Raw genomic sequence first — 25,040 nt, forward strand, 5'->3', positions numbered from 1 at the left:
ACGCATCTCAAACACACTTCCTTCTCTCAAAAGCTTCACATCTCACACTACACCACTACGCTATTCTCAATAACCTCTTAAACCAAAATCCCAAACCCTTCACTCTCAAAAACTACTCCAACGGTTTAAACGCAAACAACAACGCGTTTGAATGATATAGTGTCGGTTCAACTACGCTGGTTCAACACGAGAAGACCAAATGCAGTGAAAAACAAAACCCTTACCTCTACTGGAAAGCACCGATTGCGTCAATCAACACTGAAGGGTGATGATGATCGACGTGAAACACACAAAAGCACTGATTGCGTCAATGAACAGTGAAGGGTGACGAAGAACGGCAACCACCACCACTGGGAGAGCGATGATCGACGTGGACCTAGCACAGGAACGCTATCCTTCAACCATAGGAGGGAAAAAATGGTGAGAGAGAATTCATCACGTTTTCAGTTAGACTAAAAACTATTAGGGATCAATTTGACACTATATACAAAAATTGACTCTTCATTTTCCAATATAACATTTAAAATTATGTCATATTAGTCCCTATGACGTGACATTGCTTATTTCCCAATTACGCTTGTCACGTGTGCGTCCAGGTGGGACTTAACGTGTCACATCACACATTTAGTAACGATGTTAGGAGACTACTAACGGTAAGGACTAACGAAATGTAAAATTGATGATCATTTTTATATTTTTTAAATTTCAGGGACCAAAATGATAGCGTCTCCAAAAGTGTTTACTTAATTTAAAGTATTAAAACATAAGGAAATTTATTGTAACGTAATTACAAGAAAAAATATAGAAAGACATACACATGAATTCAGTGCTAAAATATTGAATGTTAACCGATGACATGACTGCTTGTACCACGACACACCCTTTTCCTCTTCTCCGAGCGTGACAATTCATTTTCGGTGAGGGGGTTTATAATTATTCCAGGGCGAGTGGGAGTGGATCTCTCAACACACAATGCACAAACCATATTTTTATTGAATAAATTTATTTTGCTTCTCAATAGTTATGTTTGCAGTGTTTGTTAAAATAGAATTTACATTTTTTTTAGTATTTTAATAACACTCCAGATCATTTGCATCATTATATTTTAACACCAACACTATTACATTTTATTTTGTATTCATATATAATTTTTTTATTATTGTATCTGGGATGTATTGTATCCTTAATTTTTAAAAATTACCTAATCCATGTATCATAGTGTCGTATCGTATCCGTGCCGAATCACCTATCTAGACTATATAACCTCACACAAGCTCAAAAGAGTGAGATACAATAGTTGATCCTGACAACCCAAAAGTTGTGTGCTGCATTTAAAGCACGGGTACCATTTGGTGATGTAAATAAGAAACTATAACTATAAAATTACGTGATTTTTAATCAATAATTTTGAATACTACCAAGTACATGAATAGTCCTAAACCAAGTATTCAAATGGAGAAAGAGTCGGTTAGGCTTTTCCAAGAACGAAAGTAAAAAATTAAAAACAATACACATTTAATCACGCAAACCTTTATGATTCATAAATCCAAGCGGCTAGGATTTTCCCCACGTAGCAAATCCGAAAATTGGATTAAGTTGCATCCTCTTGACACCTTGCATTTCCAAAAATTGGACCAAAACAATTGTTATTGTTATTTATATATAAATGCCTGGATCATCAGTACATGTACCATATCATCAATTAAAACAAAAAGAGCCTAAAATAAAACACGGCACCTCAAATTTCAAGAGCAGAGTCTCTATTGTTGTTTGCTAGCCTCTCTTGTCCTCCCACTACTGTTTCCGGAATGTTATTCTTCTTCTGTGTTCATTGCAAGTGCAGCAGCCCCAGAATCAGATGTCGATCTGTTAGAATTTCCCTTAAACTTAGAATACTTGGAGGCTGAATTTTTCTTGTTTGGGTCTTTGGGTCATGGATTGGATGTGGTTGCTCCAAATTAAATTGAGGGAGGACCCCCTCCCATTGGTGTCAGATTGGCCAGACTTGGCAGCCTTGTCAGGAATATTATCTTGCAGTTTGGTTTCCAGGAAGTTGGACACTTGAGGTTTTGTTCTGTCTCTAGCTACTCTTAAAATTACAATTACTTTTAGGCAAAAATCTTGTAATTTAAGTTGGCACCTAAATGTTCAACTCAATCTTACAAATTCTCTTAATAAGATAAAGATTATCTCTCACTGTTATACTTTATTCTCACTGTTATATTTTATTTTAATTTGATTAAAGATTATCTCTCATTGTTATACTTTATTCCCAGTGTTATATTTTATTTTAATTTGATTATTCCTAGTGAATATAAAATCTTTGAAATGAAAAATAAAAATAAAAGTCGTAAATAAATCTAAAGAATTTTTGTTAGTACCCCAGTCTTATAAAAAATCTTATAAACTTTTATAAGATAAAAGTTATGTTTCACATATACAGTTTATTTTGATCCAAAGTAAATAATTTTGTATGAGAAACTACTAGACTTACTAAACTTAATTATTTGTTGTCGTTATTCTTCCGTTGGCCTCTAAAAGTATTCTAATATTACTTGAAATAATTTTGTCTTCTTTATATTACTATATGTTCATCTCTATCATCTAGAAGTATAAGTAATATTGTTTGAAATAATTATATCTTCATATTACATGTTATTATGTATCGAGAGTCAATACTCTTCAATTTTCTATTGACCTCTATCATGTAAAGGTGCTCTAATATTGCTTGAAATAATTTTCTGTTGACCTCCATATTACTATATATGGAGAGTTAATAAATTTATGAGTAACTACTCAATTCAATTATTTTTTGTTGTTACTCAGTTTTCTGTTGACTTCTATTATGTAGAGGTACTCTAATACTTCTTTATTTTGATTTGAGAGTCAATAATTTTATGAGAAACTATTAAATTCAATCACTTATTGTTGTTACTTTTCAGTTTTCTGTTGACCTCTATCATGTAGAGATACTATAATACTTTATTTTAACTATATCATTGATAATAAGATCTCTAAAAGGAAAACAAAAAATCACAGAGAAGATTTTTCAAGTGTTGGTGTGCACTGTATTATTTTTGCAGGGCCATAAAGAGCACAGTGAGAGGGTTTCCTAGGCCATTGCTGGATCTAAGCACAACATCTTTTGCCAAAGTAATGAATAGTGCATTTGGGCGACCTCTGATTCCTCCCTTTGATCCCTATGCTAATTCGATCAACTAACTATCAGCTTGCATCTTATGTGATTCCCTATGTTGGCCTCACGGGTTATGTTGGTGCTAATCCACTGTTGCAAAATGCTACTTCCAAGAAGGTAAAACTTCAAATTCAACACAACTAACTAATCCATTAATTCCTCTATAATAAATTTAGGCTCGTTTCACACTCATGAAATAAATTTAAGTCTAGACGTAAATCACTTTCTGATTTTGACGTACAGTACTGATGTATTATTGATACAAATTTTAACGAAAATAAAACTAACCTAGCTAACACCGCACGTGCTTTAAGCCATGAGTAAGGTTACCCCCACCAATTTTTTTTTTTTTTTATAATTTCCTTTTTCTTTCTATCTTTTTGTTGGTCAATTATATCACTCGTTTTGTTTAACACATCTCTCTTATTTATTTGTATATATCTCCCTCCTTGTTATAAAAGATGTCGTCGTGAGAATTGTTAAAATAACATCACTGTTACTTTTGGGTTAATAGAAAGAAAGAAAATCCATCACCAATTGGCAATCATGTTTGACAACATGATATATATGAATTTCACCGATCTGACTGAACAACTCACTCTAGACAGTAAAAGGAGTAATATAAGAAAATTAACAATTCATATTACTTGTATTTACAAGCATGGCAAATGAGAATAATAATTAAATTTCTCATCAATTACTAAAATTATTTGCTTTAGCTTACATGAGAAAAGTTGAATCCAGATTTTACACTTATATTTAGTATACATGTCTTTCAAACTTTTAAATCATATGAAATTAATATTTTTTAAGTTATTCAATAAAACAAATTACTTCTCTTAAATCCATTTTCACTCCTCCATGTCACACAATGACAATGTGCACATGTTGCACATGCATGAACAACTTGTTGCAGGACTTTTGGGAGTAGAGTCTTGGCAAGATGCGGTTATTCGAGCATTGTTGTATGAACATCGAACGTTATCGGTGCAACCATACAATGTGACTGTGGCAGAGTTCATAGATCGCATATCAATGCTTAGGAACAACCTAGGAGGTTCAGGTTTGAAAGATGAGGGTCTTGTGGTGCCTAGAGAGCAAGGTGCTGAGGGTAGAGTCACCGACAACATTCTCGCCGGCGACAAAGATTCACTGTCATATCCCAGGACTCCAAAGGAAATATTAAGGATAATATATGGAGGAGGTGATGAACATGTTCCCGGTGGCTTCTATCCTAAAGGAGCAAGTGGTAGAATAGTTAAATATTACTTGAAAACAACCTAAAGCTAGAGCATATATGTTTCTTGAAATTGTATGCCTACCTTATCACTGTAAAATATCATAATAAGAATACATGCTGCTTGATAATATGGCTACAATTTATAAATAATTTATCAAAAATCGAGTCTTTTTGGTAATATATATTTCTAAAAGGAATGTACGTAATAGTTTATTGACAACTTTGATCATTGCCGATCAATATTATATTATGTGTTAAGGTATTAATTTGTGCATGATATAGGAATAGTATAGATTCAATGAATCTTTTAAATAGCTTATAGTATAATGCTTTTTTGGCGGATTATTTAAATAGCTTAGGACTCTTTTAAATTCTTTTTTATTGAAGTTGTGTCTGTGTGTCTGTGTCTGTGTGTCTGTGTGTCTGTGTGTGTGTGTGTCTGTGTGTCTGTGTGTGTCTGTCTGTCTGTGTCTGTCTGTGTCTGTCTGTGTGTCTGTGTGTCTGTCTGTGTGTCTGTGTGTCTGTGTCTCTGTGTGTCTGTGTCTCTGTGTGTGTCTCTGTGTCTCTGTGTCTGTGTCTGTCTGTGTCTGTGTCTGTGTCTGTGTCTGTGTCTGTGTGTCTCTGTGTGTGTATGTATCAGGGTTTGATTTTGTGTCATTACAAATTATGGAAATCTATCCACTATTGCTTTAAGTGTGAAGGAGCCTGTTAGTGTGAAGGAGAGGAGGGAACGTTTTCTGCAGGGTTTGGGCTTAGCTGATTCTTCTTCCAAGGTTTGTTCACAAGAGAAAATGAGGTTAGACGACTCATCTATCAGCTTGGGATTGGAGAGGATGAGGGAGTGCAGTGGGCCAATCTCAAATGCTTGCATTTTGCATACTGATCAAATTTCAAACGTTGGCAACAAAAGATGATGTTTTCTTTAACTATGAGGAAAGTTGTTAGAACAAAGGAGACAATGGGTGAAAGTTTGAAAGAAAAAAAGGAAAAAAAGCTTCAAGTCCCACATCGCGTAGGGTAAATACTTGAATAGTGTTTCACTCCCTATATATAGAGAGTCCCTTTCTTCATTTTTTCTTGTCCCAGTTGAGAAGCATTTCCTCAACTTTTCTTTCTCCCTCCCAAATCTCAGCCGATGCATTTCCGACAAACTTCTCCCTCTTTCTTTCTGTTGCACTAAATTTTCGGTTGGCTATTAGAGTGACTTTTCAAGTCATATTTTCAGGTGGCTTTAGAGTGACTTTTCTAATCATACAAGAGGGTGTAATTCTAGAAAGGTTCCCTCAGTGCAATGGGAATCTTATACAGTGATCTGGGCTATTTTATCATGGAGACTTCGTGGTTGACAGTCTGCTTGCACAATTTTTGGCAGTGCCATGAAACATCTTAAAGAAAGCAACATTATCCGCGACTCAGCCAATAATTTTTTAAGTTTGCCATAAATTATTTTAACAATAGGTAGCACACGCGTGTGTTTGGAGAAATGTACGGTTCAATGTAATCCATGTTTTTTTTTTCCAAATTCATTAATTACTCCTCCATTTTTTTTTAACAATTATGTTTCCAATTATATTAATTATTCATGAAAAAATATTTATCACAAACCATATTTTATATATATATATATATATATATATATATATATATATATATATATATATATATATATATATATATATATATATATTATTGAGGGCTTGACCCTCGGTAGGTTATCGAAAAAAATTAGTATCATTTTTCTTGACTTCACTAGTAACTAATTAGTAATTATCCAGACCTAAATCCCAACAAAAATTTGACTTTTGCATTTATATCACGGATAACTAACTAAAGGCTAAATTACTCAGAGTTAAATCTCAATAAATCACATTCAAATCCCAATTTCTCACTTTATATATTATTTGCATATTATCAAACGTTTTTTCAAGGTCTTCACCCATGAAAAATATTTAATTACCAACAAGGAAATTAGCAATGGATTAAAGACAAGTTATATAATCTATAAAAGTCCTAAACAAATGTAGTTTACTTTAAGTAACATTGAGCTATGTGACCACTTGCTCCTTTAGGATAGAAACCACCACGAACATGTTCATCACCACTTCCATATACTATCCTCAATATTTCTTCAGGAGTCCTTGAATATGCCAGTGAGTTTACGTCACCAGCAAGAATGTTACCTCTAACTCTACCCTCGGCACCCAGCCCTGTAGGCACAACAATGCCTTCATCTTTCAAACCTCTATTTCCTAACTTGCTCCTAAGTATAGAAATGCGGTTTGTGAACTCTTCCACGGCCACTCCATACGGTGACACCAACTGTTCTTTACGTTCATACAACAATTCTCTTAAAACTGCATCTTGTCCGGACTCTACTCCTAGAAGCCCCGCAACAAGTTGTTCATGTATACACACACATTGTCATTATTCGATCACACTTTTTTCTGATATCGAAATAAAAATATTTCAGACAACTTATTTTTAGTTCTTTTATTTTTCTTTCATTTAACAAATTACATTAATTAGTGAGTAATCAATTGAAATTACGCATTCATTAATTATATGATAGGAGTATAATTTTTTATTTCATGCATTCACTTTGATTATTATGCATTCACTAATTATATGATAGGAGTATAATTGATTTTGGAGTAACATAAGAGGAAAAAAATTATATATATATATATATATTATAAAATCGATTCCATTAAGGAATTATATTTTTTAAACTATTAGAAATAAATATATATTTTACCCAATTAAAAATAGCCAATTTAAATAATTACGTATTTATAAGAAAATGAAATATTCAAAGTATTATTTTCTTAACTTTACTCAATGATATTTAATTAAAAGTTACTTTAAAAATGTCACCAAGAAATATATATTAATCCTATAGTTTAAATAAATATTTATTATAATATACTTTCGACATAGAGATTAAATTTATTCCACATATACAAAGACTGGTTAGTAAAGAGAGTAAAGTTTAATGATGAATTAGGATACATGTAACCAATATATCAGGTGTGTATTTACAAAATAATAAAATTTAAGAGACAAATACTATTATTCAAAAAAGATATGATAATTTTTTTTTAATTGAAATACACGAAACTATACATTTTAAAAATGATTAAAATATGTGGGTGACAAGAAACTGATGCCTCTAGATTTTTATCCCCAGATAATGAGCCAAGTTTATATACATGAATATATTAGATGAGTTGATTTGGGGGTTTTACCTCCCTAGAAGTAGCACTTTGCAGCAGTCGATTGGCACCAACATGACCAGTTAGGCCAACATAGGGAATCACATAAGATGCAATTATAAAGTTGAGTGAATTAGCATAGGGATCAAAGGGAGGAACCAGAGGTTTCCCAAATGCATTGTCCATTAGTTTGGCAAAAGATTTTGAGCTTAGATCCAGCAATGGCCTAGGGAACCCTCTCACTTTGCTCTTTATGGCCCTGCAATTAGTTAGGACAAAACCATTGAGATATTAATGTTCTCTATTTTTTCTCCTCCTAAGAGTAATTGTAAATGCAAAGAGCAGAGATAAAACAAAACCTTAAGTGTCCAACTTCCTGAAAAGCAAACTGCAAGATGACATCATTGGTAAGACTGTCAAGTTCAACCTTTTCGGCACCAAGGGAGGGGGTCCTCCCCCAGTTAGGTTTGGAGCAGCTACATCTAATCCATGCCCCAAAGCCCCAAACAAGAAAAACTCAGCCTCTAAGTATTCCAAATTGAGAGCAAATTCTAACAGATCAGCATCTTTGGATTTTGGGAATTTTGCACTTGCAAACAACACAGAAGAAGAATAGTCTAGGAGAATCAAGGGAAGGACTAGTGAGGCAAGTAAAACAAAAATAGAGGCTGTATCTCTAGAAAGGTAAGGTGCCATCTTTTACTTTTGCCTTTTTTTTCCCCAAGTGATGATATGATACATAATGTCACCTATGTATGCATTTATATATAACGATCCTTTTGGTTCTTGCAGCAATACAAGGGAATGCCACGTGGCAAGATAATGCCATTTAATTTTTGGATTTGATATGTTGGGGAAATACTAGTTACTTACTGTGTTTGGTTAGTCATCATTCTAATAAAATATCATAATTAGTGTTTATAGGTAAAATTGACTCATATGAGACATTTATTAAATTTAATAAATACATTATATTTAAGAAATATTATAATTAATTCATTGTAAGTACAATTGACTTTCCAATAGCATATTATGTAGTCAATCATTAAGGATATACATTTATATATTTATTAGTTTATTAATATATATATATATATATATATATATATATATATATATATATATATATATTTAAAATTTTATATTTTAACCAGCATTAAATATGTTTTATCACTAATTCCCTTAACAATAATAATAAAAATAAAATTTTCAATGTTTTTAAATACATATTCTCTTCATTCCATTATAATTGTCCTTGTGAATACAACAAAATATTAATAAATTGACGAAAAAGAATAAAAATTTTAAAAAATTAATCTTATACTTTTTTTTAAAAGATCAAAGTAAATTTTGTTAAGAATCAAGCTAAACATTAATCTTATCTGATTAATTTATTTTTATTTTTTATTCATTATTAATATTATAAGAGATATAAGTAAAAAAAATCACTAATTTTACATTGAAAAAATAAAATAACATTTATTTTTATACTTTTTTTTTCTTACTCAATGTTTATTATGATTTGAAGGGACAATTAATTTATTAAATTTAATAATAGAATACATTTAATAATATAATATATTTATTTTGATACTTAGGAACCCAGACACTCCTTATTGACACCAATGGCGGGTGCACTCTATGTCTTGTGGGGGCAACTCCCCCATAAGATTTTTTTTTTCTTGTTAATATATGGAAAAAGAATATTTTGTCCATATTCAAAATTTGATGTCCCCCTTTCCCCGAAGCAACAACTACGGCCAATTGCCAAAACCCAAAAAAACATGACATTCATTAAAATAAAAAGTGCATGCTCATTGTTTTGTGTAAAGCCAGATATTGACATTCCAAATATGGATGATGCATAAGAATAAGATGATCAAAGCCAAAAGTTCAAAAAGTTTCAAATGTCCATCATTTTCAACTTGAATTATTTTATCAAGTAATTAATAGACAAGTTCAAGAGCTAAATAATAGATTTATGGAGATGAACACTAAGTTGATATTTTGTATAAGAAGCTTAAATTTAAGAGATTCATTTTTTGCATTTGATAAGAAAAAATTGATTTGTTTGACTAAGTTTTATCCATCCGAATCTATTTTTATGGAACTCGTGGTGCTTGAAAGTCAAATTGAAACTTTTATCAAGAATCAGGATTCTTTGGTACGTATTTGAGCATGCATCGGGAACAAAATAGGAGAATTTGTTGTAGCCTATACATGCTGTAATTATGGTATTATGCCGGTTTATGAAGCTGAGGCAAAGGCTCGCAGAATACCATAATTACAGGATTATAGGCTCTACTAGCTGTTGGCTTTGGCTTGAAAGTGTGAATGAGCATAAGGATATGTGATTTTAAGCTAAAATATGTCGGTGATTCCTAATAAATATTTGAGTTTTTTTAATATAATTTTTTTTTCATTTTTGCTCTTGGATAAAATAACTATTTTATTTTTGGTCCCTTGTACCTTTTTTAGTCACTAATAAATTAACAAATTCGTGTTTTCTTTCTAATGTTTTTTTTTCATTTATTACTATCCCTTTGGAAAAGACTAAAAGCAAACGAATTTTTTTTTAACAGAGAATAAACATAAAATTTGCTAATTAATCAAGAAAAAAATGTAAAGAAACAATCACAAAATTCGGATATTTAATAGGATTACAATCCTATTTTATCCTTGATTTTATAATGGCAAAGATCATATCTTAACGCTCACTGAAAAGTGAAGCACTTGACATTGAAGAGCTTGCTGATCTGTTACAGATAGGGTCAAAATTTTATTTGATCGGTGTCTCAATGGGATCATATGCTACCTGGAGTTGTTTCAACTACATACCCAACAGGCAAATTACAAGCCTCAAAATATACATTTCTAAACATATGTTTGGTTTCAGAAAATGCCAATTTTCATTTTTTATTTTCACAAATAATTATGAAAACGACATTACATTTCTAAACAATGTTTGGTTTCAGAAAGAAACTAAAAATAAAAGCACAAAGTCATTTTCTATAACTATTTGTGAAAATAACATTTTCAGTAACTATTTCTGAAAATAACATTTTCTCATGCCAAACTGGTCAAAATTCTCCCTTTTTATGTTGAAAATGGATTGTTAATTTCACCACAAGGTCAACATTTGTGCAGGCTAGCAGGTGTGGCTATGATAGCTCCAGTGATAAAGTATCAATGGCCTTCCTTCCCTGACCTTGTGTTTGGATGAAGGATTTAAAAATTTCTAGGAAGATGTGGTGGCTTATAAGCTGAGGTGTTGTGGTGAAGATGACACCTATGATAATGGATTATAAGCAAATTAATACCCTATAATTTTTGTAACTATTCTCTCATTTTTCTCTTCCTTTACCTAAACTCTGTAATTTCCACAATACTGTTATGCAATCAGTCATAAGAATCTATCTATCAATCTGGTATTGTTGCTGTTAAGTGTTGTACAAGTAGGAATACGTGCATTGTGTGCTGTGTTGAAGGTTACTTATTTATTTTCTATGACAAGTTGGAGAAAGAGTTTTTGGCTGAGGTTGAGATCCTGGGTAATATTCAGCACTCACATATAGTGAAGCTTTTGTGTTGTCATGCTAGTGAGGACTCCAAACTTCCTTCTTTATGAATACTTGGAAAATCAGAGCCTGGACAAATGGCTCCATGGAAAGAAGAAAACATCACATTCCGGGTTAAGTTGGCCAACGAGGTTGAATGTTCATTAGTAAATATTTGTGTTATAATTTAAATTTTATATATATATATATATATATATATATATATATATATATATATATATATATATTTTAAATTATAACACAAATATTTACTAACATGAGCATTCAACCTCGGCCAACTTACTTATATTAATTCTATTTTATAAAATAAAATATTTATTTTAGAATCTGTTACATAAAATTAGATTTTCTATTTTTCTAAGATTCTGTTTTAATGAGTCAACAATTTGTTGCGTTTGTTTTGACACCTGTAAGTTGGTTTCCAACAGTCATATTTGGTTTCTTTCTTCCTAAAATTTTCTTTTCCTTCTCTTATAAAAAAATTATTTTTGAGAGTAAGAGCATTGGTGTTCATAAGGTTCGGGGATCCTTTCGCTGCACACGATTGGAAACAATGGGTTATCGTATCTTGGGAGAAGAGCGCAATTAGATTTCCTACCAGTGCAGTGGGGGAGTTTTCTCTCTAAGGATATCGTTTGCACGCGTTAACCCAGGCTAATTATTTCTTCCCCTAGTTTATTTTTTCCTTGTGTTTATTGTATGATATAGTGCATTGTTGATTCATGTGGTGTCAATTAAAATTATTTTACTACTGTTATTTTGTCATTTAATTGAAGGATTTGCATTTTTCTTCTTATTTATTTCTTTCATTTTATTTTATTTTCTAACCATCTTAGAGAGAAAATTTTTCACTTTCTTCTTGCATAGTCTTTTCTGCAGTAGCATTCTATTTTATCCAAATGTCCGCCATGGATATGATTAAGTCATTTTCCAATAATCCTGAAAAATTTACGGGTGAATTTTTTTTTCTGTTGGCAACAACAAATGAATTTTTGGCTTACTGAATTGGATTTATACTTTGTGATTTCTAAAAGAGAAATAAAAACTTCAACTTCCTCTATTGATATAGTTCAAACTGATGCAACAGAATCTTCTACCACTAAGCATGTTGTTTCTAATAAAGATATTTTATGTCATGGACGCATTTTAAGTGCTTTGGCTGATAACATATATAAAAATTTTTGCCATACCAAAACTTATGTTGAGTTGTGGGAAGCACTTGAATTGAAATATGGATCTGCTAAAAAAGGTTTAAGTCGACACTCTTGTGAAAAAATGATTGAGTTTCAAATGATTGATGGAAAATCTATTTCAGATTAGATCCATGAATTTGAAAACATTGTTTATGACATGAAATTGAAAGGAATTGCTTGGCCTGACATTTTGTTTGTGGCTTTCATGATTTCAAAATTGCCTCCTTCGTGGACTGATTTTGCTCGAAGCCTGAAACATAAACATGAAGGTTTCACCTTTGATGATTTGCTTGTCAGTCTCCGCATTGAGCATAAACATCGTTCATCTCAAAATCACTTGCAAAAATCTGATTCTCACTCTAAGGCCTATCTTGTTGAGAGCTCTAGCAAACCTTTCTCTAAGTCCTTCAAAAAGCATGGGTTTAACAAAAATAAATTTAGTAGAAAGCCTTCTTTTTCTAAACATAAGAACAATGCTTTTAATAACAACAATAAGCCTAAGGATAAAAATTCAGGGAATGAATTTTTTTTCTTTGTTTGTGGGCGAGCTAATCATTTGGCCAAAAATTGTTTTCAACGTCATCGCCAGCCTACATCTTTCCCTAAACCTTAGGCTACTATTGTTACCACCGGTGTTGCTTCTGATTCCCCATCTGACAGGTACCATGTCACTAGCCCTGAGTTACATTGTGTTTTTAACTCAAATGATTGGTTTATAGACTCTGGGGCTAATGCTCATGTGTGTGCTAATAAAAAATTATTTTCTTTATATTAGGAATCAAGCACACATACTGTGAGCATGGGGAATCAGAGCATGACACATGTGTTAGGAGAAGGTCAAGTGAAGCTAGAGCTATCTTCAGGGAATTTTCTTGTTTTAGATGGAGTCTATCATATTTCTGATATTAGGAAAAATTTAATAAGTACTTCTTTATTAGTCCAACAAGGGTACAAGGTTGTTTTTGAGTCCAATAGAGTTGTCATTACGAGATGTGGTGTTTTTATTGGTAAATGCTACATTTGTGATGGTTTGTTTAAGTTAAGTCTTATGTCTCATTCTATTAATAAAATATCCAATATTTCTTCTTTTGTTGCAAATGTTGAATGTTCTAATATGTGGCATGCTAGGCTTGGACATGTGAATTTGAATTCTATCAAAAGAATGATGTCTCTTAATCTTATTCCTAAGGCTTCCATTGATTTAAAACAAAAATGTGAAACATGCATTCAAACAAATCAACCTAGAAAGAGTTTTACTACATGTATTGAAAGAGAAACTAACTTGCTTGAATTGGTTCATAGTGATGTATGTGATAGTAATGATGTGTTAACACGTGGTGGTAAGAGATATTTTATTACTTTCATTGATGATTTCTCCAAATATTGTTATGTGTATTTAGTTAATCACAAAAGTGAATTGTTTGATAAATTCAGAGTATATAAGACAGAAGTAGAAAATCAATTAGAAAGAAAAATTAAAATTTTACGTTCCGATAGAGGTGGAGAATACACATCTTTAGACATGAATAATTTTTGTGAAATGCATGGTATTATTCATGAAGTGACACCTCCGTATGCTCCTCAATCTAATGGTATTGCGGAAAGAAAGAATCATACCTTGCTTGATATGGTGAATGTTATGCTTGTAAGTTCTGGTTTACCAAGTAATATGTGGGGTGAAGCTTTGTATTCTGCATGTCATATTCTTAATAGAGTGCCTTATAAAATTTTTGAAAAAAACCCCTTATGAGCTATGGAGAAAAAGAGAATCAAATCTAAAATATCTTAAAGTGTGGGGGTGTCTAGCAAAGGTTAACATCCCCATTAATAAGAAAAGGAAAATTGGACCAAAAATTGTTGATTGTGTTTTTGTTGGATATTATTTGCATAGTACTACTTATAGATTTTTGGTAGTTAAGTAAGAAGTGTCTTAAATTTCTAATGGTACTATTATGGAATCTAGAGATGCCACTTTCTTTGAAAATATTTTTCCTTTGAAAAATAAATTGTCTAAATCTGTTTGTGATACTTCTTGTTCTAATTTGTCATCTTGTAGTAACACTAATAAGGACATTGTGTTTGAACCTAGGAGGAGTAAAAGATCTAAACAAGTTAAGGATTTTGGTTCTGAACTTTGCTCTTTTCTGCTTGAAGATGATCCTAAAACTTATGGCGAGACCATAAGTCTATTGATGCACCTTTTTGGAAAGAAGCTATTAACGATGAATTGAGTTCTCTTAAAATTAAGAAAACTTGATTTCTTACAGATCTTCCCCCTGGTTGTAAAAGTATAGGTTGTAAGTGGGTTTTCTGAAAGAAATTAAGAACTGATGGATCTATAGAAAAATTTAAGGCAAGACTTTTTGTGATTGGGTGTAAACAAATAGAAGGTGTAGATTTCTTTGATACATATTCTCCCGTTTCTAAAGTTACTACCTTTAGGGTTTTAATTGCACTTACTTGTGTTTTTAATCTAGAAATTCATCAAATGGATGTAAAAACTGTCTTTTTAAATGGTGAATTAGAAGAAGAAATTTATATGAGCCAACCTGAAGGCTTTGTAGAACCAGGGAAGGAAAAGAAAGTTTGGAAACTTGTTAAATCTTTATATGGTTTGAAACAAGGTCCAAAGCAATGGCACAAAAAGTTTGATCAAGTTGTTCTTTCGTATGGTTTTCAAATCAATAATATTGATAAATGTGTGTATGTGAAACAATTTGATGATAGTGAATATGTCATTTTATGTTTGTATGTGGAAGACATATTGATATTTGGTAGTAATATGCAATTCATAAATGATGTGAAGTCTTTCTTGTCTAGAAATTTTGATATGAAGGACCTTGATCCTGTAGATGTGATTTTGGGTATTAAGGTTATAAATAAAAATGATGGCATGATTTTAACCCAATCACACTATGTTGAAAAGCTATTGAAGAAGTTTAATTATTTTGATGTGAAACTTGTTTCTACTCCTTATGACTCATCCCTTAAGTTAAAGAAAAATTTGAGTAAAGGAATTTCTTCACATAAATATTCTCAAATTATTGGTTCTTTGTTGCATTTGAGAAACTTCTCTAGGCTTGACATTGCATATGCAGTTGGTAAATTGGGAATGTATACTAATAATCCTAATCATTCTCGTTGGATTGCATTAGAAAGAGTTTTTAGGTACTTAAAAGGAACCATTCATTATACATGTTTTCCTACAATAATTGAGGGGTTTACTGATGCAAATTGGATTTCTAATTCTGATGAAACAAAATTGACAAGTGGTTATGTTTTTACTTTAACTGGTGGTGCAGTATCATGGAAATCTACTAAACAAACTATTATTTCACATTCTACTATGGAAGCATAAATTATTGCCTTAGATACTGCTACTAGTGAGGCTGAGTTTCTTAAAAATTTGCTATGTGATTTGCCATTTTTGAATAAGCCTATACCTCCAATTCCAATGCATTGTGATAGTCAAGTTGCTATATCTAAAGTTACTAGCAAAAATTTTAATGAAAAAAAAAGACATTTAAGAGTGAGACATAAGTCTATCTGAAATTTGATTTCTCATGGTGTCATTTCTCTTGACTTTGTCAGGTTAGAAAACAATAATGCGGATTCGCTTACAAAAGGGTTGACGCATCAACAAGTACTTGAATCATTGAGGGGAATGAGACTAAAGCCCATTATTTAGTTACAACAATGGACGTCTGTGGTGTGTAACTCAAAATCACAAAAGGTACAAGTGGGAAGGTTTTAAGTTGTGCTGTCATAACTAAATTAAGTTGCCATAACTGAATTAGTTTTGGAACCAAAGTATAGCCTTTGTTCCTAGGACTAGCATCTAGAGTGTATATATGTTTGATCATGTTATTCATTGAATAAAGAGACTGAAAAATAGAGTTTTCTTGCAGAAAAACAGAGAGTTCAATAGAAAAAGAGAGCTAGGAGATTGAGGGAGGTTTTGGATAAGAGAAACCAAGAGAGATCAAAGCTAGTTGCTGCTTGTATTGAACTTGCAATGTTTCAAGATCAATGTGATGATGATGAGTTGCATTTCCTGTGGATGTAGGCACATTGCCGAACCACGTAAACTCATGGTGTAGATTCTTGCTTGTTGCTTTGTTGTATTTTCTTTTCTTTGATCTTGTGGAAGTTCTACAACAAAAGTGGGGAACAAGAACCAACAAGTGGCACCGTGTGTGGGAACAATATCAAGATCAAGAAAGATGGGAACAACAAAGTACGATATTGAGAAGTTTTCAGGGGAAAATGACTTCGGGTTATGAAGGATCAAGATGGAAGCAATCTTGATTCAACATGGCTGTGCAAAAGCTCTTAAAGGAGAAGAATGGATGTCTGAATCTCTAAACTCAAAGGAGAAATAAAAAACGATTGATAGAGCCATAAGTGCAATCATTCTATGCCTTGGAGATAAAGCTTTAAGAGAAGTTGCAAGAGAAAAGACAGCAGCCTCAATGTGGTTGAAACTGAAGTCATTGTATATGACAAAGTCCCTTGCAAATCGGCTATGCTTGAAGCAACAACTGTACACCTTCAAGATGACAGAGTCAAGAACAGCCACTGACCAATTGGCTGATTTCAACAAAATCCTTGATGATTTGGAAAATATTGAAGTAAAGCTTGACGAGGAGGATAAAGCTCTTTTGCTTCTGAATTCCTTACCAAAATCCTTTGAACATTTCAAGGATGCAATTCTTTATGGCAAAGATGAAGACATTACCTTAGAAGAAGTCTAGACCTCAATAAGGACCAAGGAGATGCAAAAACAGCAAGACTCCAAATCTAAGGATAATGGTGAAAGCCTGAATATTTCAAGGGGGAGAAGTGAAAAGAAGGGAACAAGAGGAAAGAAGTTCAGATCAAGGTCAAGGGATTCAAAGAATGGTCAGAAAACAAAATTCAAATGCTTTAATTGTCACAAGACTGGTCATTTTAAGAAAGACTGCCCAGACAAGATCAATAAAGGATCTTTGGACTCTGCTGACATAGTTGAAGCCTCTGAAGGTTATGAGAGTGTAGGTGTTTTAGTAGCCTCAAATACCAAAACACAAATCGAATGGATTATGGATGCTCATATCACAACAACTCGAGAAAGGATTATTTTGAAACCCTAGAACTGAAACCAGCAGGAGTTGTACTGCTAGGAGACAACTACCCCTGCAAGGTACAAGGCATTGGAACGGTGAGACTAAAGATATTTGATAACAGAGAGTACCTACTAAAAAATGTAAGGTACATTCCAGAACTCAAAATAAATCTTATTTCCATAAACATGTTTGATGATCTAGGATATTCAACTAGAACTTTAAATGGTGTTCTTAAGATTTCAAATGGATCTTTAGTCATTGCCAAGGGTAACAAGAATAAAAGTAATGGCTTATTTATTCTTGAAGGTTCCACTATTATTGGACATGCATCAGTAGCTAGTAATACATTGATTGATAAAACAAAACTTTGGCATTTGAGATTATGTCATGTTACTGAAAGAGGATTACATGAACTTGAGAAACAGAATCTGTTAGGTGGTGATAAACTAGATATAAGAAAAGGAAAATTGAAAAAAAAATGTCACATGCTCTTTCTCTTACGTTTTTATACAAATTATCTTTTAAAAAATATATTTTAAAATTTTAAATTATGCGGGGGAATGTTAGTAAATATTTGTTTTATAATTTAAAATTTATAAATATATATTACTTATATTAATTCTATTTTATAAAATAAAATATTTATTTTAGAATATGTTACATAAAATTAGATTTTTTATCTTTCTATGATTTTGTTTTAATGAGTGAATAATTTGTTATGTTTGTTTTGACATCTGTAAGTTAGTTTCCAACGGTCATATTTGGTCGGTCATATTTTATTGTTGCATAAGGGGTCTATACCTATATATATCTCCTTCTTCCTTCACTTATAAAAAACTTATTTTTGAGAGTATGAGTATTGATGTTCAGAAGGTTCGAGGATCCTTTCACTGCACACGATCGGAACCAACGGATTGTCGTATCTTGGGAAAGGAGCGCAATCAGATTTTTCTACCATTGCACTCGGGGCATTTTCCCTCTAAGGATAGCGTTTGCGCGCTTCAACCATGCTAATTATTTCTTCCCCTAATTTATTTTTGTTCCATTTGCTTTAGCTTACATGAGAAAAGTTGAATCCAAATTTCACACTTATATTTAGTATACACGTTTTTCAAACTTTTAAATCATTTGAAATTAATATTTTTAAGTTTTCAATAAAACAAATTACTTCTCTTAAATCCAATTTCACTCCTCCATGTCACATAATGACAATGTGCACATGTTGCACATGCATGAACAGCTTGTTGCAGGGCTTTTGGGAGTAGAGTCTGTAAAACTTTAAGGGGTTTCCTAGACTATCAATTATAGGAAACAACAGGATCTTGAAACCTATGATTCTCACAAACAATCAATAAACAATAGATAATGATGTGTACCTTTCTCCATAGGAAGACTTGTACCTTTCTCCATAGGAACTTCTCTCCAATGCACTTTGATTTCCTTGAAAGAGGAGAGAAATAAGATTTCACTTCCTTAGGCTTTTCTTTTCTGCCTCTCTCCGTTCGTGATGACTATGGGTGAGAGAGAACACTTTTCTGGTCAGGAAGGGGACCTTTTTTCACGTTAGTGGGTATTAAGCCCCTTTTATAACCACTACCCCCATCAAGTAGCAGTTAGATCTAGAAACTTCTCCTATTAAGCCCAATTATAATTTAGCCCTTAATCATTAATTATTTACTTATTAGTCCCTACATAAGTCATATGTCTTTCACATGAGACATTAATTCTAACATTCTCCCACTTGGCTCATGTGACATTAATAAACATTATGGACTAAATAAATAAATAGATTAACTAACATAATGCACATTAAAAATTGACTAAATTGTTCTATACATTGGGTACATCATAATTTCATGATTAAGAATAGGAACCAATTCGAGTCATGGCGGTTGTACATCATCTAACCGACATAATCCCTTCCATGTACTACAAATTAGTCTTCTCCTTAATATGACCTTTAGTTAGGAGTACATAATTGGTCCAACATAATGTCTTTCATTCAAGACAAAACTTGTTAACATTACTCTAACACAAACATGCATGCAAACATAAAGAACAAGTAATCAGAAACATATCATAATTGAGCTCAGAGTGTCACTAAAATGCATAAGATAAATTACACTTAAAGGTCATCAATAACAATAATGCCCATACTTTCAACATGTTCTATAATGTCTTTGGCGGTAATCCCTTATTTAAAGGGTCAAATATCATAAGGTTTGTGCTAATTTATTTTATTGACACTCTTTGTTTCTGAACTTCTTCCTTCACGACAAAGTACTTCAATTCCATATGCTTAACACCCTTAGAGTACTTGTCGTTCTAACAAAATACTGTTACGGAGTTATCACAATACATTTTCAGCGGCCTAGCAATACTGTCGACAATTCCAAGCCTTGAAATAAAGTTTCGCAGCCAATTAGCCTGAATTGTAGCCTCAAAACATACTACAAATTCAGCTTTCAGATGCAACAACAATTGATGCATACAAAATTACTTTCATTTGTTTTTGTTCCATGTCATTTTTAGGACATTGTGCGAGACTAACTTTGTCTCATTTCTAAATTAGAATAGGTGATGTTAAACACCTTTCCATCTTGAATCTCTCTAGTACTTTATTGATATATGTTTTCTGAGATAAGCCTAACAATCCTTGTGATCTATTACAAAATATTTTTATCCCTATCACATAGCTTACCTCACCCATATCTTTCACTTCAAAGTTTCTAGAGAGAAATTTCTTAGTCTCATGAAGAAGACCAAGATCATTAGTTACAAGCAATATATCATCAACATACAAGATTAGAAACATAACCTTACTCCCACTGACCCTCAGATATATACACCGATCAACAGTATTTTCCTTAAATCCAAAGGAAACAATGGTATCATTAAGCTTCAAATACCATTGGTAGGAAGCTTGCTTTAAGACTCTATATTGATTTCTTTAGTTTGCACACTATGTGTTCCTTTCCTTCAACTGAGAACCCCATTGGTTAGTCCATATAAACATTCTCCTCTAAATCTCCATTTAGAAAGGCATTTTTCACATCCATCTGATGTTGCTCCAAGTCATAATGGGCTACTAATGCCATGATAATCTTGAAAGAATCCTTTCGTGAGACCGATGAAAACGTCTCTTTATAATCAATGCCATCTTTCTGAGTAAATCCCTTAGCAACAAGTCTAGCCTTGCAACGTTCAAGGTTGCCATGAGAGTCATGTTTAGTCTTGAAGACCCACTTACAACCAACTCTCTTACAACCCTTTGGTAATTCTACAAGGTCCCAAACACCATTATGTTCCATGGAATCTATCTCTTTTTTCATGGCATTTAACCACTTCTCATAATTATCACAACTTACAGCTTGTGAAAACAAAACTGGATCATTATCATTAATGCTTAAGTCTGTTTCTGTTTCATGTAAGTATACCACATAGTCATTCGAAATAGCTGGTCTTCTTTCTCTTTGAGACCTCCTTAATGCTACTTACTGCGGTTCTTCCACAATGGGTTCATTATGTATCATGGGCTCATCATTGTGTTGTACTTCTTTATTATTGTTTGTAGCAATAACTGAAGGAGTAATCACCTTACTGCTAGAGGCATAAGCTAAAGGGACTTGTACTCTAACTTCTTTAATTTCCACTTCTCGTGGAACTGTACTCCCACTGATTTTATCATTTTCAATGAACCTTGCATTTCCAGTTTCGACAATTCTCATACTATGATTAGGACAATAAAACATATACCCCTTTGCTTTTTCAGGATAACTAATGAAATATCCACTGATTGTTCTTGCATCCAATTTTCTTTCTTGCAGGTTATAAATCCTTATTTCTGTCTGGCAACCCCAAACATGCAGATGTCTTATACTAGGTGTCCTATTTGTCCACAATTTAAAGGTTTCTTTGGAACTGCCTTACTAGGAACCCTATTCAACAAATACATGGCAGTTTTCAAGGCATACATCCACAAAGATATGGGTAAAGTCAAATTGATTAACATACTCCTAATCATATCCATTAAAGTTCTATTACGCCTTTTTGATACACCATTTTGTTGTGGTGTATCGGACATTGTGTATTACATACAAATGTCACGTTTCTGAAGAAGCTTAGCAAATAGACCTGGATGTTGCCCAATTTCATCATATCTTCCGTAATACTCACCACTTTTATCATATCTAATAATTTTCACATTTCTGTCTTGTCGCAACATGCCCTTTTGCGGGCGAGCGAGGCGAGGCTCACGGGTGCGCTTTCCAAAGGAGGAAAGATGCGCGGAGTCGCCACCAACGTTTATTTGTGGAAAACGTCGGAAAAACCGAAGGAAACCGGTCAAAATGAAAATTCTAAGTTCGGGAGTTGTATTTACGTTTGAGGAAGGTATTAGCACCTCTCACGTTTGTCTCAAAGGACAACAACCTATTTTTTAGAATTGTGAATTTATGTTATCTTACCTTTTATTTTTTTTTATTTTTTTGAGGTCGACAAAAGCGGGGCTTTTGCTCATACGTACCCTCCATCGAAGAGGAAATCAGACCTACGTGGTTCTCTCTTAAGGGTGAATCAAACGATTTCTTTTTACTTGAAAGGTGATCATTTAAAGGTGTTGGACCTTAAAAATGATCCATTAACTTGGTAAGAAAGACTGAGATAATAAACTTTCAAATCCCTTTTTTAGTGATTTTTTGTGGACGAGCTTGACTTGGCGAATTGATTTTAGCCTTAGTTTCACTTTAGTTATTAGTCAATTCAATTAAGAATGAGAAATCCCAAAGATAAAATGTCCGATTGATTTTTTTTGGTTTATTTTACTAAAAGATATTTTTTGATTATTATATTATTATTTTACCTCTTTTTGGTTTAACCGTGGTTACAACGTGAACGATCGGTTAGATTTTGTTTTAATAGTGATTAAACGAGATTACAACACAAATGATCGGTTGAAATTCATTTTATCATTTATTAGGCCTGAAAACGACTTAAATAAACGGTTAAAGCACGTTAAAAACGGAAGAAAAGAAAACTGAAAGTAAACGAAATTAAAGTGAAAGTACACAAAACAAGAAATGAATTGAAAGTCTCGGATTCGAAAACTTACCCGTTGAAGAATGAAGAACGAACAAAGAACGGATGAAGAACGGTGAAGAACGACAAAGAACGATGAAGAATTTCCACAGAATCGCTTACGGAAGCACTTCGACTCGATTTTTCTTCACGAAAACGTGTTTTTTGCCCAAAATAGCCGAAATGCATAGCCAAAGGGGTCTTGAACATTTTGAAACAGCTCCCCCCTCCCCTATTTATAGGAAAAAAGGGACGTGCTTGCCGCCCATAGACTTAATGAAAAAGATTTCTAAGTGCACCCAAATTACTAAGTTCACCCCCCTTTTCATATTTTACGGAAGCCTTACGGAAGTGTTTCGAATTTGATTTTCATTTTTTTTCCTTCCCTTTCACCAATGTTAAGTGGAATATGCTTACCCAAGGTTTTCGGAAATTTTACGGAAGCATTACAGAAGCCACGGAAGCCTCGGAAACCATTTTTCAAAAACGTGGAGGAGCTTGCCACCCAATTACTTCCTCCTTAAGCAACCCAACTTCCAAAATGTTCCAGAAGGGCCTAGACTCAAATTGCTATTTACACTCCTATCTTGATAAGTTCACCCCCCCCCTTACCTTTTTTGGTGATTCTTTTTCCGTAACGTTACGAAAGTTTACGAATTTCGTAACGATACTTATTTTCTTTCCGTAAGGTTACGGATCCTTACGGATCATGTATTTACTCTTTTTTAGCTTTCGAAGAAGTTACGGAAACTCACGGATTGCGTAACAACACCTCCTTATGGTTTCCACCACATTACGGAATTTCACGGATCGCGTAAGCCTGCTTCCTTTTGATTTCCGGCATGTCTCGGGACTTCACATATTGTGAAACAAAGGATGCCAAGTATCTCAAAGCGGCCGATCAAAGGTTGCAAATTATCAAGTAATAATCCCCGAACGAAATTAGGGTATGACATGTATAATTGCCTTTTTACTTCATTCTAGTAGATTTCTAAGGCATCCATTGCCTGAGAAATCTCAGGCAGTAAGTAGACATAACCATAACATGAATAATCATCAATAATGGCGATAAAGTATCATTCATTTCCGAAAGAACTAACATCAAAAGGTCCAAAAATATCAGTATGCACAATTTCAAGAAGTTGAGTGCTTCTTGTAGCTCCTTTCTTTGTATGTTTTGCTTGTTTTCCCTTAATACAACTCACACAAATATTTAGATCTGTAAAACCTAGATAACGAAGAATTTCATTCTTTATTAATCTTTCCATCCTTTCTCTAGAAATGTGACATAAACGTTTATGCCACAAGAAAGCAGATCGTTCATTCACTAAGCTATGTTTAGTGCCAACATTATGATGCAGAGTTAAAACAGTTTCAGTATACAAACTGTCTATTTTCAATTTATATAAACCATCACAAGAATATCAGTACCAATGAGATGATTATGCTTAAATAAATTGAAACATCCATTACCAAAATTAAAAGAGTATCTAGTAGCATCAAGTTTAGATAATGAAACTAAATGCCTAGATAAACTAGGTACGTACATAAGGAGTTTTCAGTAAATCTAAACGATGTTCAGTGTCGAGTTTTAAACAATAAGTCTCAACTATTTCCATTGGAGTTTTCACTCCATTCCCCATGAAAATGAACTTCTCATTTAGGCTTATGGTTTGGATTGTAAGGAATCTCTGCCTAATGTTAGAAACATGAGTCATACATCCAGAATTAATCCATCATGTATCATGGGAAACTTCAGTTAAGTTCGATTGAAAACATACATGAGCATTAAGCTCACTTTTATTTTCGAACCAAGACTTGCACTTTAGGTAATCCTTCTGGAAATGTCCTGATTTCCTACAAAATTGACAATTATTTCCCTTTGATACCTTCCTTTGGATTTGCAAAGAGTATTGATTTTTAATTACCCTCTGCCTTTATCATGCTTCTTCATAAATTTCTTTCCAGCTCCTTGATTTCCTTGGTGGCTAACATAATGGACTGAGTGACTTCCTTGATTCTTAAGTCTCGTTTCTTCCTGAACTAACATACTATGCAATTCATGCATATTCCATTTATCTTTCATGGTATTATAGTTCATTTAGAACGGGCCAAAATCAGATGGTAATGAGTTTAGAATAAACTGAACAAGAAAGTTCTCATTCACAGCCATTATATTCCTAAGGTCTTAAGTCTTGCTGCAATGTTTGTCATCTTAATGACATGTTCATACATAGTACGTGAACCATCAAACTTCATGGTGGCCAATGTACTCATTAATGTCCCAGCAACAGACTTATCAGCTATTTGAGAACACTCTCCCAATAATCACATAAACTTTTTAGTGCTTTCAATTTTAGGGAGAGTTGCCTTAATATTGTTTGTAACAATCATTCTCATTTACATTAGGCTGAGTCTATCTGATCTTTCCCAATCTTTA

General features: G+C 32.9%; 2 pseudogenes; one reads left to right on the forward strand and one right to left on the reverse strand.

Moving 5' to 3' along the window:
- The first annotated feature begins 1,722 nt into the window (after positions 1 to 1,722).
- LOC114382703 lies at positions 1,723 to 4,614 on the forward strand (annotated as a pseudogene).
- Positions 4,615 to 6,319: 1,705 nt separating this feature from the next.
- LOC114382125 lies at positions 6,320 to 8,371 on the reverse strand (annotated as a pseudogene).
- Positions 8,372 to 25,040: the final 16,669 nt, after the last annotated feature.

This window comes from Glycine soja, chromosome 13 (genome assembly GCF_004193775.1).
Source record: "Glycine soja cultivar W05 chromosome 13, ASM419377v2, whole genome shotgun sequence".
NCBI classification, from domain to species: Eukaryota; Viridiplantae; Streptophyta; class Magnoliopsida; order Fabales; family Fabaceae; genus Glycine; species Glycine soja.